Genomic DNA, 19,148 nt, shown 5'->3' with positions numbered 1-19,148 from the left:
TAGGTAGCATTCCACATCAAAAATTCAGTCTTTATCACTTTCCTACTCGAGGACGAGCAGGAGTTAAGCTTGGGGATGTTTGATACGTCTCCAACGTATCTATATTTTTTGATGGTTTCATGCTATTATCTTGTCAAACTTTGGATGTTTTGTATGCCTTTTATATCTTTTTTTGGGACTAACTTATTAACTCAGTGCCAAGTGCCAGTTCCTATTTTTTCTGTGTTTTTGACCCTTTTCAGAGGAGGATTTTAGACGGAGTCCAAACGTAATAAAAATTGATAATTTCTGAAACAGAAGACGATTGGAAGACTTGAGAACCAAGGTAGAGGGTCACCAGGGACCCCACAAGCCCCCTAGCCGCGGCCACGGGGGGGCCACGCCTCCCAGGCTTGTGGGCTCCCTGGGCCTCCTCTGCCCTAGGCCTTTCTCCTATATATTCCCTAAAATCCCAGAAAAAATCATGAGATCCACGAAAATACTTTTCCGCCGCCGCAAGCTTCTGTCTTCGCAAGATCCCATCTCCGGCACATTCTGGTGCCCTGTCGGAGGGGGGATTGGGATACGGAGGGCTTCTTAATCAACTCCATGACCTCTCCGATGATGCGTGAGTAGTTCAGCATAGACCTACGAGTCCATAGCTAGTAGCTAGATGGCTTCTTCTCTCTCTTGGATCTTCAATACAAAGTTCTCCATGATCTTCATGGAGATCTATCTGATGTAATCTTCTTTTGCGGTGTATTTGTCGAGATCCGATGAATTATGGATTTATGATCAGATTATCTATGAATATTATTTGAGTTTATTCTGATCTCTTATATGCATGATTTCATATCCTTGTAATTCTCTTAGAGTTGTGGGTTTTGTTTGGCCAACTAGATCTATGATTCTTGCAATGGGAGAAGTGCTTGGTTTTGGGTTCATACCATGCGGTGACCTCACCCAGTGACAAAAGGGGTAGCGAGGCACGCATCGTGTTGTTGCCAGCAAGGGTAAAAAGATGGGGTTTTCATCATTGGTTTGAGTTTATCCCTCTACATCATGTCATCTTGCTTAAGGCGTTACTCTGTTCGTCATGAACTCAATACACTAGATGCATGCTGGATAGCGGTCGATGTGTGGAGTAATAGTAGTAGATGCATAAAGTATCGGTCTGGTTGTCTCGGACGTGATGCCTATATGTATGATCATTGCCTTAGATATCGTCATGACTTTGCGCGGTTCTATCAATTGCTCGACAGTAATTTGTTCACCCACCGTAATATTTGCTATTTTGAGAGAAGCCTCTAGTGAACACTATGGCCCCCGGGTCTACTTCACATCATATTTTCAGCCTTACACTTTTACTTCGTTGCACTTTCTGCCTTCAGTTCCCACTTTGCAATCAATCTTGAAGGGATTGACAACCCCTTTATAGCGTTGGGTGCAAGCTATTTTGTGTTTGTGCAGGTACTCTGGACTTGACGCGATTCTCCTACTGGATTGATACCTTGGTTCTCAAACTGAGGGAAATACATACTGCTCCTGTGCTACATCGCCCTTTCCTCTTCAAGGGAAAAACCAACGCAAGCTCAAGAGACGACAGAAGATTTCTGTCGCCATAGCAATCGCTAAGCAGGAAGCCTTAATAAACGTGGTTGATGTAGTGGAACAACTTCGTGATTCAAATCATCATCGTCCCACGATCCGTCCCGATCTAGCACCGAACGGACGGCACCTACGCGTTCAGCACACGTACAGCTCGATGATGATCTCCTTCTTCTTTATCTAGCAAGAGAGACGGGGAAGTAGATGAGTTCTCCGGTAGCGTGATGGCGCGCCAGTGATGGTGATGATCTATTCCTGCAGGGCTCCGCCTGAGCTCCGCAGAAATACGATCTAGAGGAAGAACTACGAAGTAGAGGTTTAGGGTTGCACGTGGCAAAGTTGTGTCTCGAAAACCCTAAAACCTCTAGTATATATAGGAGGAGGGGAGGGGCTACCCTTGAGGCTCAAGGGAGCCTCTAGGGCGTCGACCAAAGTTGGAGCAGGAGGGATCCTCCTCCAATTCGGTTTGGCGGGAGGAGTCCCTTCCTTCCTTCCCACCTCCTCTCTTTTTTTCACTTTTGCATTGTTTTTTCTCCTTGGCCGAAATAGCCCTATTGGGCTGGCTACACCAGCCCACTAAGAGCTGGTATACCACCCATGGGCCTATTAGGTTCTCTCCCGGGTGGGTGGCCCCTCCCGGTAAAACCCCAAAACCCATTCGTCACTCCCGGTACACTGTCGGTAATGCCCGAAATCTTTCCGTAAGCCAAATGCAACAATCATAAATATCAATCTTCATTTCCGGACCATTTCGGAAACCCTCGTGACGTCCGTGATCTCATCTGGGACTCCGAACAAAACTTTGTACACCAGCACCTATAACTCAACTATACCGAAACGTCACCGAACCTTAAGTGTGCAGACCCTGCGGGTTCGAGAACTATGCAGACATGACCTAAGACACTCCCCGGTCAATATCCAAAAGCGGGACCTGGATGTCCATATTGGATCCTACATATTCTACGAAGATCTTATCGGTTGAACCTCTGTGCCAAGGATTCATATAATCTCGTATACCATTCCCTTTGTCCTTCAGTATTTTACTTATCCGAGATTTGATTGTCGGTATCCCCATACCTATTTCAATCTCATTACCGGCAAGTACCGGGACCACCGGAAGGGTTCCCGAGGCCCACCGGGAGAGGCCACCAGCCCCAGGAGGCTACATGGGCCAAGTGTGAGAGGGAACCAGCCCTTGGGTGGGCTGGTGCGCCCCCCACACCTGGCCCATGCCGCCTAAGAGGGGGAAGGGGGGAGGGAACCCTAGCGCAGGTGGGCCTAAGGCCCACCAGGGGGTGCGCCACCCCCTCCTCCCCTCCTGGTCGCCACCCCCTTTCCCCATCTAGGGCTGCCGCCCCCCTCAAGGGAGAAACCCACCCTTCCCCCTATATATAGCGGGGGTTTTGGCCATTGGAGACACGGTTTTCTATCTCTCTCTCGGCGCAGCCCTGCTCTTGTTCTTCCTCCTCTCCCACGGTGCTTGGCGAAACCCTGCCGGGAGACCTCGTCTCTCCATCGACACCACGCCGTCGTGCTGCCGGAGATCTTCCCCAACCTCTCGCTCCTCCTTGCTCTATCAAGGTGCGGCAGACGTCACCGGGCTGCACGTGTGTTGAACGCGGAGGTGCCATGGTTCGACACTAGATCGGAATCACACCGCAATCTGAATCGCCGCGAGTACGACTCCATCAACCGCGTTCTAGCAACGCTTCCGCTTAGAGATCTTCAAAGGTATGAAGATGCACTCTCCCCTCTCTCGTTGTTGGTCTCTCCATAGGAAGATCTGAATATAGCGTAGGAAAATTTTGAATTTATGCTACGTTCCCTTACAGTGGTATCAGAGCCAGGTTTTCTATGTGTAGATTCCATGCATGAGTAGAACACAAAAGGTTGTGGGCGCTGATTTGTCAATTGCTTGCCTCTACTAGTCTTATTCTTTTTCGGCGGTATTGTGGGATGAAGCGGCCCGGACCGACCTTACACGTACGCTTACGTGAGACAGGTTCCACCGGCCAACATGCACACCGTGCATAAAGGTGGCTAGCGGGTGTCTGTCTCTCCCACTCTAGTCGGATTGGATTTGATGAAAAGGGTCCTCATGAAGGGTAAATAGATTTGGCATATCATCGTTGTGGCTGTCACGTAGGTAGGAAGGCGTTCTTGCTAGAAACCTAAATCAGCCACGTAAAACTTGCAACAACAATTAGAGGACGTCTAACTTGTTTTTGCAGGGTTTGACATGTGATGTGATATGGCCAAAAGTTGTGATGTTACATGTGTGATGTATGAGATGATCAAGTTATTGTAATAGGATTCACGACTTGCATGTCGTTGAGTATGACAACCGGAAGGAGCCATAGGAGTTGTCTTAATTTATTGTATGAGATGCAACGCCATGTGTTTACTACTCTTACTTCATTGCTAACGGTTAGCTATAGTAGTAGTAGTAGTGGGCGTGATGACTTCACGGAGACACGATGATGGAGATCATGATGATGGAGATCATGGTGTCACACCGGTGACAATGATGATCATGCGATGCCCTAAGATGGAGATCAAAGGAGCAAAGATGATAATGGCCATATCTTGTAACTATATGATTGCATGTGATGTTTATCATGTTTTCATCTTATTGCTTAGAACAACGGTAGCATAATAAGATGATCCCTCATAAAATTTTGAGAACGTATTCCCCTAAGTGTGCACCGTTGCGAAGGATCGTTGTCTCGAAGCACCACGTCATGATCGGGTGTGATAGATTCTAACGTTTGCATACAACAGGTGTAAGCCAAATTTACACGCGCGAAACATTTAGGTTGACTCGACGAGCTTAGCATGTACATACATGACCTCGAATACAAGAGACCGAAAGGTCGAACATGAGTCGTATGGTTGAATACGATCAGCATGAAGTTGCTCACCATGACGACTAGTCCGTCTCACATGATGATCGGACACGGGTTAGTCGACATGGATCATGTATCACTTAGATGACTAGAGGGATGTCGATTTAAGTGGGAGTTCATACTTAATTTGATTAAATGAACTTAATTATCATGAACTTAGTCTAAAAGTTGTCTTTACAAATATTGTAGATCCAATGGCCAATGCACCTGTCAACCTCAACTTCAATGCGTTCCTAGAGAAAAACAAGCTGAAAGATGATGGTAGAAACTATGCGGACTGGGTCCGCAACTTGAAGCTCATCCTCAAAGCAGCCAAGAACGCTTATGTCCTTAATGTGCCGCTAGGTGACCCTCCTGCTCCCGCAGAAGCCCAAGACATTCAGAACGTTTGGCAAACGCGGAATGATGACTACTCTCTCGTTAGGTGTGGCATGTTATACAGTTTGGAAACGGGGCTCCAAAGGCGTTTTGAGCAACACGAAGCATATGAGATGTTCCAGGAGCTGAAACTAGTTTTTCAAGCTCATGTCCGTGTCGAGAGATATGAAGTCTCTGACAAGTTCTTTAGCTGTAAGATGGAGGAGAACAGTTCTATTAGTGAGCATATACTCAGAATGTCTAGGTTACACGGTCGTCTGACTCAACTTGGAGTCGAACTTCCGGATGACGCTGTAATTGACAGAATCATCCAGTCTCTCCCACCAAGCTACAAGAGTTTTGTGCTGAACTACAACATGCAAGGGATGGAGAAGACCATTTCCGAGTTGTACTCGATGCTGAAATCTGCAGAGGTAGAAATCAAGAAAGAGCATCAAGTGTTGATGGTCAACAAGACCACCAGTTTCAAGAAGGGCAAGGGTAAGAAGAACTTCAAGAAAGACGGCAAAGCCGTTGCCGCACCCGGTAAGCCAGATGCCGGGAAGAAGAAAAATAATGGACCCAAGCCTGAGACTGAGTGCTTCTACTGCAAGGGAAAAGGTCACTGGAAGCGGAACTGCCCCAAGTACTTAGCGGACAAGAAGGCCGACAACGTTAAAGGTATATATGATATACATGTTATTGATGTGCACCTTACCAGCGCTCGTAGTAGCTCTTAGGTATTTGATATTGGTGTTGTTGCTCACATTTGCAAATCAAAGCAGGAACATCGGAATAAGCGGAGACTGGCCAAGGACGAGCTGACGATGCGCGTCAAGAATGGCTCCAAGGTCCATGTGATCGCCGTCGGCACGCTGCCTCTACATCTACTTTTGGGATTAGTTTTAAACCTTAATAATTGTTATTTAGTTCCATCTTTGAGCATGAACATTGTACAGGATCTTGCTTAATGCGAGACAGATACTCATTTAAGTCATAGAATAATGGTTGTTCTATTTATATGAGTGATATGTTTTATGGTCATGCTCAGCTGGTGAATGGTTTATTCTTGATGAATCTCGATCGTGATGTTACACATATTCACAGTGTGAATTCCAAAAGATGCAAAGTTGATAATGATAGTCCCACATACTTGTGGCACTGCCGCCTTGGTCATATCGGTGTTAAGCGCATGAAGAAACTCCATACTGATGGACTGTTAGAGTCTCTTGACTTTGAATCATTTGACACATGCGAGCCATGCCTCATGGGCAAGATGACTAACACTAAATTCGCAGAAATAATGGAGAGAGCAACCGACTTATTGGAAATAATACATACTGATGTGTGTGGTCCAATGAACATTGAAGCCCGCGGTGGCTATCGTTATGTTCTCACTCTCACCGATGATTTGAGTAGGTATGGGTATATCTACTTGATGAAGCACAAATCTGAAACATTTGAAAAGTTCAAGGAATTTTAGAATGAGGTTGAGAATCAACGTGATAGAAAAATAAAGTGTCTATGATCTGATTGTGGAGGAGAATATTTGAGTCACGAGTTTGGCACACACCTAAGGAAGTGTGGAATTGTTTCACAACTGACGCCGCCTGGCACACCGCAACGTAACGGAGTTTCTGAACGCCGTAATCGCACTTTATTAGATATGGTAAGATCTATGATGTCGCTTACCGACTTGCCGCTATCATTTTGGGGATACGCATTGGAAACTGCAGCATTCACTTTAAATAGGGCACCGTCTAAATCCGTTGAGACGACACCGTATGAACTATGGTTTGGCAAGAAACCTAAGTTGTCGTTTCTTAAAGTTTGGGGCTGCGATGCTTATGTGAAGAAACTTCAACCAGAGAAGCTCAAACCCAAAGCGGAGAAATGCGTATTCATAGGATACCCTAAGGAAACTTTTGGGTATACCTTCTATCTTAGATCCGAAGGTAAAACCTTTGTTGCCAAGAACAGATCCTTTCTAGAGAAAGAGTTTCTCTCGAAAGAAGTAAGTGGGAGGAAAGTAGAACTTGATGAGGTAATTACACCCCCTCTCGAACCAGAGAGTAGCGCAACGCGGGAAATTGTTCCTGTGGCACCTACGCCAACTGAAGAGGAAGTTAATGATGGTGATCATGAAGCTTCGGATCAAGTTGCTACTGAACCGTGAAGGTCAACAAGGGTACGTTCCGCACCGGAGTGGTACGGCAACCCTGTGATGGAAATCATGTTGTTAGACAACGGTGAGCCTTCGAACTATGAAGAAGCAATGACGGGCCCGGATTCCAACAAATAGCTTGAGGCTATGAAATCCGAGATAGGATCCATGTATGAGAACAAAGTATGGACTTTGGTGGACTTGCCCGATGATCGGCGAGCCATAGAAAATAAATGGATCTTCAAGAAGAAGGCTGACGCAAACGGTAATGTGACCGTTTACAAAGCTCGACTTGTCGCAAAGGTTTTTTAAAAAAATTCAAGGAGTTGACTATGATGAGACTTTCTCTCCCGTAGCGAAGCTAAAGTCGGTCCGAATCATGTTAGCAATCGCCGCTTTTTATGATTATGAAATTTGGCAAATGGACGTCAAAACATCGTTCCTCAACGGGTATCTTAAGGAAGAGTTGTATATGATGAAACTAGAAGGTTTTGTCAATCCTAAGAGTGCTAACAAGGTATGCAAGCTCCAGCGCTCCATCTATGGGTTGGTGCAAGCATCTCGGAGTTGGAACATTCGCTTTAATGAGGTGATTAAAGCGTTTGGGTTCATACAGGTTTATGGAGAAGCCTGTCTGTACAAGAAAGTGAGTGGGAGCTCTGTAGCTTTCCTCATACTATATGTGGATGACATATTATTGATGGGGAATAATATAGAGTTATTGGAGAGCATAAAGGCCTACTTGAACAAGAGTTTTTCAATGAAGGACCTTGGAGGACCTATAGAGATAGATCGAGACGCCTCATAGGTCTTTCAGAAAGTACATACCTTGACAATATATTGAAGAAGTTCAATATGGAAAACTCAAAGAAAGGGTTTTTGCCAGTTTTGTAAGGTAAGAGATTGAGTAAGACTCAGTCACCAACCACGACAACAGATAGAGAGAAGATGAGTACTGTCCCCTATGCTTCAGCCGTGGGCTCTCTAATGTATGCCATGCTGTGTACCAGACCTGATATAAACCTTGCCATAAGTTTGGTAGGGAGGTACCAAAGTGATCCTGGTATGGAACACTGGACAACGGTCAAGAATATCCTTAAGTACCTGAAAAGGACTAAGGAGATGTTTCTCGTTTATGAAGGTGACGAAGAGCTCGTCGTAAAGGGTTACGCCGATGCTAGCTTCAACACAGATCTGGATGACTCTAAGTCACAAACCGGATACGTGTATGTTTTGAATGGTGGGGCAGTGAGCTGATGCAGGAGCAAGCAAGACGTCGTGGTAGCATCTACATGTGAAGCGGAGTACATAGCTGCTTCGGAAGCGGCTCATGAAGGGATCTGGATGAAGGAGTTCATCACCGACCTTGAAGTGGTTCCAAGCGCGTCAGGTCTGATGACACTCTTCTGTGATAACACTCGAGCCATTGCCATAGCCAAGGAGCCCAGATTTCACCGGAAGACGAAGCACATCCAACGCCGCTACAACTCCATCCAGGACCAGGTCCAGAGAGGAGTAATAGATATTTGTAAAGTACACACGGATCTGAATATTGCAGACCCGTTGACTAAACCTCTTCCTCGAGCAAAACATGATCAACACCACAATGCTAGGGTGTTCGATACATCACAATGTAACTAGATTATTGACTCTAGTGCAAGTGGGAGACTGTTGGAAATATGCCCTAGAGGCAATAATAAAATGGTTATTATCATATTTCCTTGTTCATGATAATCGTCTATTGTTCATGCTATAATTGTATTAACAGGAAACAGTAATACATGTATGAATAAATAGATCACAATGTGTCCCTAGCAAGCCTCTAGTTGGCTAGCTTGTTGATCAATAGATGATCATGGTTTCCTGATCATGGACATTAGATGTCATTGATAACGGGATCACATCATTGGGAAAATGATGTGATGGACAAGACCCAATCCTAAGCATAGCACTAGACCGTGTTGTTCGTATGCTAAAGCTTTTCTAATGTCAAGTGTCTTTTCCTTCGACCGTGAGATTGTGCAACTCCCGGATATCGTAGGAGTGCTTTGGGTGTATCAAACGTCACAACATAACTGGGTGACTATAGAGGTGCACTACGGGTATCTCCGAAAGTGTCTGTTGGGTTGGTACGAATCGAGATCGGGATTTGTCACTCCGTGTGACGGAGAGGTATCTCTGGGACCACTCAGTAGAACATCATCATGAGCTCAATGTGACTAAGTAGTTAGTCACAGGATGACGTGCTACGGAACGAGTAAAGAGACTTACCGGTAACGAGATTGAACAAGGTATAGGTATACCGACGATCGAATATGGGGCAAGTTCTATACCGACAGACAAGGGGAATTGTATACGGGATTGATTGAATCCAGGATGACGTGCTACGGAAAGAGTCAAGACACTTACCGGTAACGAGATTGAACAAGGTATAGGTATACCGACGATCAAATCTGGGGCAAGTTCTATACCGACAGACAAGGGGAATTGTATACAGGATTGATTGAATCCTTGACATCGTGGTTCATCCGATGAGATCATCGTGGAACATGTGGGAGCCACCATGGGTATCCAGACCCCGCTGATGGTTATTGGTCGGAGAGATGTGTCGGTCATGTCTGCATGCCTCCCGAACCCGTAGGGTCTACACACTTAAGGTTCGATGACACTAGGGTTATAGGGAATTGTTATACGAGGTTACCGAAGGTTGTTCGGAGTCCCGGATGAGATCCCGAATGTCACGAGTATCTTCAGAATGGTCTAGAGGTAAAGATTGATATATAGGATGGATGGGTTTGGACGCCGGAAATGTTTAGGGCACCACCGCAAAGTACCGGGACCACCGGAAGGGTTCCGGAGGCCCACCAGGAGAGGCCACCGGCCGCGGAGGCTACATGGGCCAAGTGTGAGAGGGAACCAGCCCGTGGGTGGGATAGTGCACCCCCACACCTGGCCCATGGCGCCTAAGAGGGGGAGGGAGGAACCCTAGCGCAGGTGGGCCTAAGGCCCACCAGGGGGTGCGCCACCCCCTCCTTCCCTCTTGGCCGCCACCCCTTTCCCCATCTAGGGCTGCCGCCCCCCCCCCCCCCTCAAGGGGGAAACCCTAAAGGGGGCGCCACCCTCCCTTCGCCCTATATATAGCGGGGGTTTTGGCCATTGGAGACATGGTTTTCTATCTCTCTCTCGGCGCAGCCCTGCTCTTTTTCTTCCTCCTCTCCCACGGTGCTTGGCGAAGCCCTCCCGGGAGACCTCGTCTCTCCATCGACAGCACGCCGTCGTGCTGCCGGAGATCTTCCCCAACCTCTCCCTCCTCCTTGCTGGATCAAGGTGCAGGAGACGTCACCGGGCTGCATGTGTGTTGAACGCGGAGGTGCCGTGGTTCGGCACTAGATCAGAATCACACCGCGATCTGAATCGCCGCGAGTACGACTCCATCAACCGCGTTCTAGCAACGCTTCCGCTTAGCAATCTTCAAAGGTATGAAGATGCACTCTCCCCTCTCTCATTGTTGGTCTCTCCATAGGAAGATCTGAATATGGCGTAGGAACATTTTGAATTTATGCTATGTTCCCCAACATTAACAAAGTCAATGTCATGGGTGGATATGGCTTCCTCGAGAGAAGATCTCATGGCACTCTCTTCATGTAGTTCATGTTCGAGGAGTTCGAGTCTTTATTTTTCCTCTATAAGGAGGTTTGCAACATTGCCAATAAAGTCACCGCGTTCGGCAAGTGACTTAAGGAGATCGCTAAAACGAGCACAAGCTTCACCATGAAGAGTTTTCATGAAAGCCATCAAGGAGTCCTCATCGTTGTCCATGCGAGCCTCACACTCATCCTCAACTATCTTACATAATATATCAGGAGTGTGGTTAGCACACTTGGGAGAGTTGGACATAGTTTTTACCTCTTTAGCCATGATGAATACATGAGTGAGGCGCTTGTCCTCATTGGGAGAGTCGAATAGGCCGATGGTGGAGGAGTGGGTAGTGGCATGCATGGCAATTGCGTTCGTGCCCACTTGTTCATCATAATCGTCATCATCATCTTTGGACATGTACTCCTCACGAACAAGCGCCTTGTTATCTTCCCTCTTTGTGAACTTGGAGAACTTCTTCTTGAGCACAAGCTTCTCGGACTTGTCTTCGCGTCTTTCATATGTGAAATCATGCACAAAGTGTCTTGGGCTATAACATTGTAGCACTTTCTTCTTCCAAAGCTCCTTCCTTGAAGATTCTTCCCTTTGTTGGTCGGTACCTGAATATTTCTTGACTAGGAGAGCCAAATCTTTCGCAAAATCATTGGTCGGGAAAGTCATGTCACCATCATCCTCAGAACTCTCTTTTATCACTTCTTCGTCTCTAGATGATTGAGAAACCACTGGCGGGCCCCTGGGACCGGGGGTACCCAGGTTCATCGGCTTGCGGCCCCAGGCACGACACTCTACATGGGTCTGGTTCTATCCATCGACAAGTCTAGCAAGGAAGACCCTTGCGAGGGCCCTCGCCTCGCGTGGCAAGCGCTAGAGGATCGTCGCCAAGGATCGCGCGAGGTCACCCACTACAAGGGCACGTCCTAAGGCCACCCTTGAGGCCCTCGCGGGGCAGGCTCATCAAGGGAAACCAGGCAGGGTCCCGTGACCCTGCATCTTCACGTCGGCCAAACGACCTGCTTTGGTGGTGCAGGAGCAGTACCAGCGATCACAGACAGGGCGGCTTTCCACTTTCGTGCTAAGGAAGCGGGGCGAGCTGGCGGGCTCCCAAAGCAAGCCACAAAGGTTTCCTATTTGGTGCAAGAGGACCAAGGCTGGGGATCGGCAAGATGGAGGTCACCCCGAGCCCATCGTTGCATCACGGTGAAGAGCTTTGGTAGGCGAAGACCCCTTTTGTCAGGGTGGACTGCAGTCTTGTCCCCTTTTGAAATGGCCATTGTGGCAACCCTTCCCGCCGAGTGTTTTCGAGGGAAGAGGACCAAGGCCAATATAAAAAGAGAGGCCCGACCTCCATAGAAAAGATCCATCGTCTCCACTAGGGTAAGAACTCACCTTTGTACTCGTCTTCCACCTCGAGCAATCAAGACAAGCAGGAGTAGGGTTTACACTGCAAGGTGGCTTGAACTTGGGTAAACTACCTGTGTGTTCTTGTTTGTTTCCTTTAGCTCGAGCCATCGGAGAGCCGCAGTGAAGTTGAGAGGTAGGACAGGATAGGAGGGCGAGCGCACCCTAGATTCAAACCTTTCTTGGTCTACGGAGCCACGATTCCGACATTTGGCGTGCCAGGTAGGGGTGTGATTGCAATCTATGGTGATGGCTAGACGAATGCTGATGACAACAAACCTTCCCCTGCAACAGCACCAGAAGAATGCTGCTAGCACTCCCCGGCAACGGAACTAGAAGAATGTTGTTGATGGCCCACCAGCGCGTGGGTTCGCAACAGTTTCTGAGGGTAAAGTATTCAACCCAAATTTGTTGATTCGCCAAGCCGGAGGTGAGAGAATACTCTCGAGTATTAGCAGTTGAATTTGTCATAGTCAACCACACCTGAAAGATTAGTATCTGCAAGCACAGTAGTAACAACAAAGTAATATGATAACAATGGTGTCACAAACGATCTGTTGACGGCAGACTATTCCTAACGATTGTATCAATGGCACCAAGTTGCCGCGTTGACGGAAATTGTCAGTTCCCGTCAACGTCCAGTGAACCAAAACTGTAACAGGTAGTAGAAGTGTAACGAGCAATAGCAACGGCAAGGAACATCAGTAGTGACAGCAGTAGCAAGTAGCAACAGTAGCAAGCGACAGTAATAGCAACAATAGCAGCAGAGCAAGACAAGTAACAGCAGTAGCAACAGTAGTAGCAGTAGTAGAGCAAGACAAGTAACAGCAGTAGCAACAGTAGCAGCAGAGCAAGACAAGTAACACAAGTAGGACAAACTCGTAGGCAATGGGTCGGTGATTTGTTTGGATGATATTCATCATGCAACAGCTATAACAAGGAGAGATATGTGGCTAGCTCCCGTTCGTCAATGTGATGTAGGCATGCATTTCGTGTGTAGTCATACGTGCTTAGGGAAAAGAACTTGCATGACATCTATTGTCCATCCCTCCCGTGGCAGCGGGGTCCAAAAGGAAACTACGGGATATTAAGGTTCTCCTTCTAATAAAGAACCGGACCAACGCATTAGTACTTGGTGAACACATGAACTCCTCAAACTATGGTCATCATCGGGAGTGGTTCCGGTTATTGTCACTCCGGGGTTGCCGGATCATAACACATAGTAGGTAACTACAACTTGCAAGATCGGATCTAAAACACACATATATTGGTGACAACATAATAATTTCAGATCTGAAATCATGGCACTCGGGCCCTAGTGACAAGCATTAAGCATGGCAAAGTAGTAGCAACATCAATCTCAGAACATAGTGGATACTAGGGATCAATCCCCATCGAAACTAACTCGATTACATGATAGATCTCATCCTACTCATCACCGCCCAGCGAGCCTACAAATAGATTACTCACGAACGACGAAGAGCTTCATGGAATAGTAGAGGGAATAAGGTTGATGATGATGATGGCGACGATTTCCCCTCTCCGAAGCCCAAGACGGTCTCCCGATCTGCCCTCCAGATGAAGAACAGGTGATGGCGGCGCCTCCGTATCGAAAACGTGACGGAAACTTCTATTTTTATTTTTTATGGGACGAAAGGGATCTTATAGAGTTGGAGTTGGGGCGGCAGAGCCGTGTGGGCCCCACAAGCCTGCCCACCGCCAGGAGGGGGGGTGGCGGAGCCAGGGCTTGTGGCCCACTGGCCCACCCCCTAAGGTGGAACTCTGCGCAGATATTTTTCTTATTTTCCAAAACTGCTCCCCGTAAATTTTAAGGACGTTTGGAGCACTTTGATTTCTGCACAAAAATAACACCAAGACAATTCTGCTGAAAACAGCGTCAGTCCAGGTTATTTCCATTCAAATCATGCAAATTAGAGTCCAAAACAAGGGCAAAAGAGTTTGTAAAAGTAGATACGATGGAGACGTATCAACTCCCCCAAGCTTAAAACCTTGCTTGTCCTCAAGCAACTCAGTTGACAAACTGAGAGAGAAAGAAAAACTTTGACAAACTCTGTTTGATCTTGTTGTTGCAACTATGTCAACTCATAACCAGAATTTCAGCAAGATCACAAGTTAACCACATAAGCAAATGACACAAAGGTCTCACGGTCAACTAATATCAATGGCATAATCAGCTAACGAGCAAATAATAATGAGTTTCAAATACCAACACTTCAATCAAAACAAGCATGAAGCAATATGAATAGGTGGTATCTCGCTAGCTCTTTCTGAGACCGCAAAACATAAATGTAGAGCACTTTCAAAGATCAAGGGCTGACTAAACATTGTAATTCATAGCAACGAAGATCCAGTCATATTCATACTCAATATCAATCAAAAGCAAAGCATAAAAATGACAGAGGTGCTCTCTAATTGGTTCTTATATAAGAGGAGGATGACTCAACAGGAAAATAAATAGACAGGCCCTTCGCAGAGGGAAGCATTGATTTGTAGAGGTGCCAGACCTCAAGCTTTGAAAATAGAGATAATAATTTTGGGTGGCATGCTTTCATTGTCAACGCAATGACCAAGAGTTCTTAGTATCTTCCGTGCTACTCATGCTATAGGCGGTTCCCAAACAGAAAAGTAAAGTTTTAACTCCCCCACCACCAATCAATCACACTCCACGGCTAGCCGAATCCTCGGGTACCGTCCATACTAACATCAATCCGGGGGGAGTCTTGTTTTACAGTTATGTTTCCGATTTAAGCGTGGAACTGGGCATTCCAAATACCGGCCCCTTTCTCATGAATGACTATGAATAAACACATGTCGAGGATAACACTCCTAGCATGGAAGATACCAATAGCCCTCTGTCACCACATGAGCGGTTCGGGCATGCAAAACAGATTATTTCTTGAAGGTTTAGAGAATGGCACATGCAAATTTACTTGGAACGACAGGTAGATACCGCAAATAGGTAGGTATGGTGTACTCTCATGGAAAAACTTTTGGGTTTATGGAAGTTGATGCACAAGCAGTATTCCGCTTAGTACAAGTGAAGACTAGCAAAAGACTGGGAAGCGACCAACTAAAGAGCGACAACAGTCATCAAGATGCAATGAGTTTGACTAACATTGAATGCAAGCATGAACAGGATAGAAGTCACCATGAACACGAACATCATAGAGGCTATGTTGATTTTGTTTCAACTACATGCATGAACATGCGCCAAGTCAAGCCACTTGAAACATTCAAAGGAGAATACCATCCTATCATACTACATCATAGTCATCTCAAAATCTATGTTGGCATTCAAGACAAACCATTATAAGCTCTCAGCTAAATAAGCATGGCATCAGAAACTATGATCTCTAAGTTGTCATTGCAAACATGGTTTTCTCACAACAAAGCTAAATCTGGGTCGACAAGCTAGTCATATTTACAAAAACAAAATAGATAGAGTTCATACCAGTTTTTCAGTCTTAGTCACTTCATCATATATCATCATTGTTGCCTTTCATTTGCACGATCGAATGATGTGAACAATAATAAGCGCATTGGACTAAGCTGAATCTGCGGGCAAACACAAAGGAGAAGACAAAGTAATATGGCTGTTTTGAAAGCTAAACAGGTAAGCATGCAAGAACCAATAAACATTGTAACCAATATCTTCTACCTTGACACAAAGAAAAAGAAAACTATTTACACGGGAAAGCTCCCAACAAGCAAAAGAAGAAAGAAAAATCTTTTTGGGTTTTCTCAAAAGGACACAAAACAAGAAAACAAAAATAAACTAGCATTGATAATACAGTGGCAAAGTGTAAACACCGGCTAACAAAGTGAAAGCATAAGCATGAATGTAAAGTCGGTGAGAACACGTACTCCCCCAAGCTTAGACTTTTGGCCTAGCTTGGTCTACTCCCAAGGATGGTCCTGGCGAAACCCAAAATCATAATGGGTGTTATACGGGAGTGCTGCAGCCACTGCCTGAATAGCTGCCTCATGAAGTCGAGCAGCAGTCGCCTCCCTCTCATACTCCTCTGCCTCTCCTATGGTTATGTAGTATCTTCGTTTTACCTGGAAGTCAAAGAAAGCAGGAGCAGGAAGGGTAATATGGAGAACACGCTGCCGGTTAAATATCAAGCGGTATAGGAGGGATCCATGACCTCTCTCAAGGAACTGGTAGCGTGTTAGAGCGACACGATCAAGGTAGGCTGTACGGAGAGGAGGGTCTTCTGGACGGATGGATACTCCAAGAAAATTTGCTAAGCGTGTAGCATAAACTCCACCAAAGAAATCCCCCTCACTGGCATTTTTATTCAGCCTCCTTACAATAATAGCTCCCATATTGAAGCTCCTGTCACCTGTTATTGCGCTCTTAAGGATACTAAGGTCGGAAGCGCGTAGGTGACAATGTGCACCCTTGTCGTTAATGCACCTACCTATGAAGAGGGCAAGGTAGTGCAAGGCAGGGAAATGGATGCTTCCTATGGTGGCTTGCGTGATATCTCTGGTTTCTCCAACAGTTATACTGGAGACAAAGTCTCTGACCAAAGACTTAGGAGGATCATTAACACTACCCCAATCGGGTATCTTGCAAATCCTATTGAAATCCTCTAGATCCATGGTATAGGATTTATCGTACAGATCAAACAGTATGGATGAGTCACGCCAGCTAAAAATTTAAATCTACGCACGAAAGAGGCAGTGAGCATAGCATGCTGTTCACATTTATCTGAGAGGAATTATTCTAACCCGGCATTGCGGACAAGTTCATCAAACTCATCCTTGAAACCTGCTTCGATCATGAACTCATCGGAACGCCATTCACATGGTTGTACCGGTGCGTCCCTTAGTTGAAAAGGTTCGGGCTCCCGAAAGGAGAGATGAGGACCCTTCTTACTTGAGGAACCACCATGAAACTTCCTCCTGAACATAATTTCCTTTTGCTGAAATTTTTGAAGTTCAAGAGAAAAGTGAATAAAGACCCACCACACCTTGTAGCAACTACTCCTACTAGTGCCTAGAGACTGTATCATGCGCTAAAACTACTTGGAACCAGCTAAAATCAACTTTTCTAGCTCAAGAACAGGGTCACCAAGGTAGCAAGAATTCGCGAAGGATAAAGCACTAGAGCAAAAACTAATTGGACCAATGGAGGAGTCACTTACCAAGGAGTAATTTCCCCAAAACGGTTAGGAGAATGGTGCTTTGAGCAAGGAGATCGAAAATAAAAGCCAAATGAGCAAGAACACGGGTTTGAGCTGCGAAACAATTTTTTCTGGAGGTGGAAGAAGAGGCTGAGAGCTGGAATGAGTGGAGGGGGTGCCTGTGGGCCCCACAAGCTTGCACCCTGCCACTAGGGGGGTAGGTGGAGGTGGCAGGGCTTGTGGCCCACTGGTCTGGCCCCCAGGCCAGCTCTCAGGCCCAGAAATTTTCAAAAATTCCAAAAAAATTCTTACTAAATTTTCAGGACCATCGGAGAACTTTTATTTTCGAGGTATTTTCTCTGGGACGCTAAAACAGAAAACAGAAAAAACGAAACTAATTCTATCATTTTTCTTCTAAGCAACAGAAAAGGAAAACTTAAAACACAGTTATGTGACTCCTTGATTCATCCGTTTCATGGTCATCGAAATAAATCCGTCAATGGGATTGATCAAGTCCTTATGACAAAACATTCTTGAATCGCAAGATAGAACGGAGAATTTTTCGAATAGCCACTAAGTCACCTCAATGGGGATATGTATCTCCCCAACAAACAAATCATACTTCATATTGACACGAGGAATAGGGCATTCAAAGCTCCCAATAAGAATCGAAGAAGTCTTTTTGATAACATTGATGCAATGTACTGGATATCGTTTCTTCGGAAAGTGCACTGTGTGCTCATTACCGTTGACATGGAAAGTGACATTGCCTTTGTTGCAATCTATAACAGCCCCTGCAGTGTTTAAAAAGGGTCTTCCGAGGATGATAGCCATGGCATCGTCCTCAGGAATATCCAAGATAACAAAGTCTGTTAAGATAGTGGTGTTAGCAACCACAAAAGGCACATCCTCGCAAATACCGATAGGGAAAGCAGTTGATTTGTCGGCCATCTGCAGAGAAATTTCAGTGGGTGTCAACTTATCCAATCAAGTCTACGATAAAGAGAGAGCGGCATAACACTAACACCGGCTCCAAGGTCACATAAGGCAGTTCTTACGTAGTTTCCTTTAATGGAGCAAGGAATAGTGGGCACTCCGGGATCACCAAGTTTCTTAGGAGTTCCACCTTTAAAAGTGTAATTGGCAAGCATGGTGGAGATCTCAAGATCTGGTATCTTCCGTTTATTAGTCACGATATCTTTCGTGTACTTGGCATACAGAGACATCTTGAGCATATCAGTTAACCGCATCTGCAGAAAAACGGGTCTTATCATCTCAATGAAGCGCTCAAAATCCTCATCATCCTTTTTCTTGGATGGCTTAGGAGGAAAGGGCATAGGTCTCTGAACCCATGGCTCCCTTTCTTTACCATGCTTCCTAGAAGTGAAGTCATTCTTGTCGTATTTCTTAGGTTGTGGGTTATCAGGATTAACCGTAGGTTCAATCTCCACATCCTCGTCATGGCTAGGTTGCGCATTATTATGAACATCACTGTCCATATTGTCACCAGGTTCATGTTCATCACCTAATTGTGTTTCTGCATCAGACGCAAAAATATCATTAGGTTGTTTAGGTGTGACAGTATTTGGTGAACTGACGTGTAGGCTCCTATCATCCTTCTTCTTCTCCTTAGGATGACTAGGTGTATCAGCATTGATTCCTTGAGAATCTTGATCAATTCTCTTAGGATGATCTTCAGGATACAAAGGTTCCTAAGTCATTTTGCCTCCTCTAGTAATGACTCTGACAGAGTTAACATTTAATTCATTGAGCAGGTCATTCTGAGCTTTAAGTACTTGTTCTACCTGAGCAGTAATCATAGAGGCATGTTTACTCAGAAGCTTCAGATCGTTGACATTTCTGTCTACACAAGCACTTAGATGGCTAAGCATACGAGCACTTTGTTCCAAATGTCTGCTAACATAA

Source organism: Hordeum vulgare, chromosome 5H (assembly GCF_904849725.1).
Source record: "Hordeum vulgare subsp. vulgare chromosome 5H, MorexV3_pseudomolecules_assembly, whole genome shotgun sequence".
Classification (NCBI taxonomy): domain Eukaryota; kingdom Viridiplantae; phylum Streptophyta; class Magnoliopsida; order Poales; family Poaceae; genus Hordeum; species Hordeum vulgare.
The sequence above is the reverse complement of the archived record's forward strand: the minus strand, read 5'-3'. Positions refer to the sequence as shown.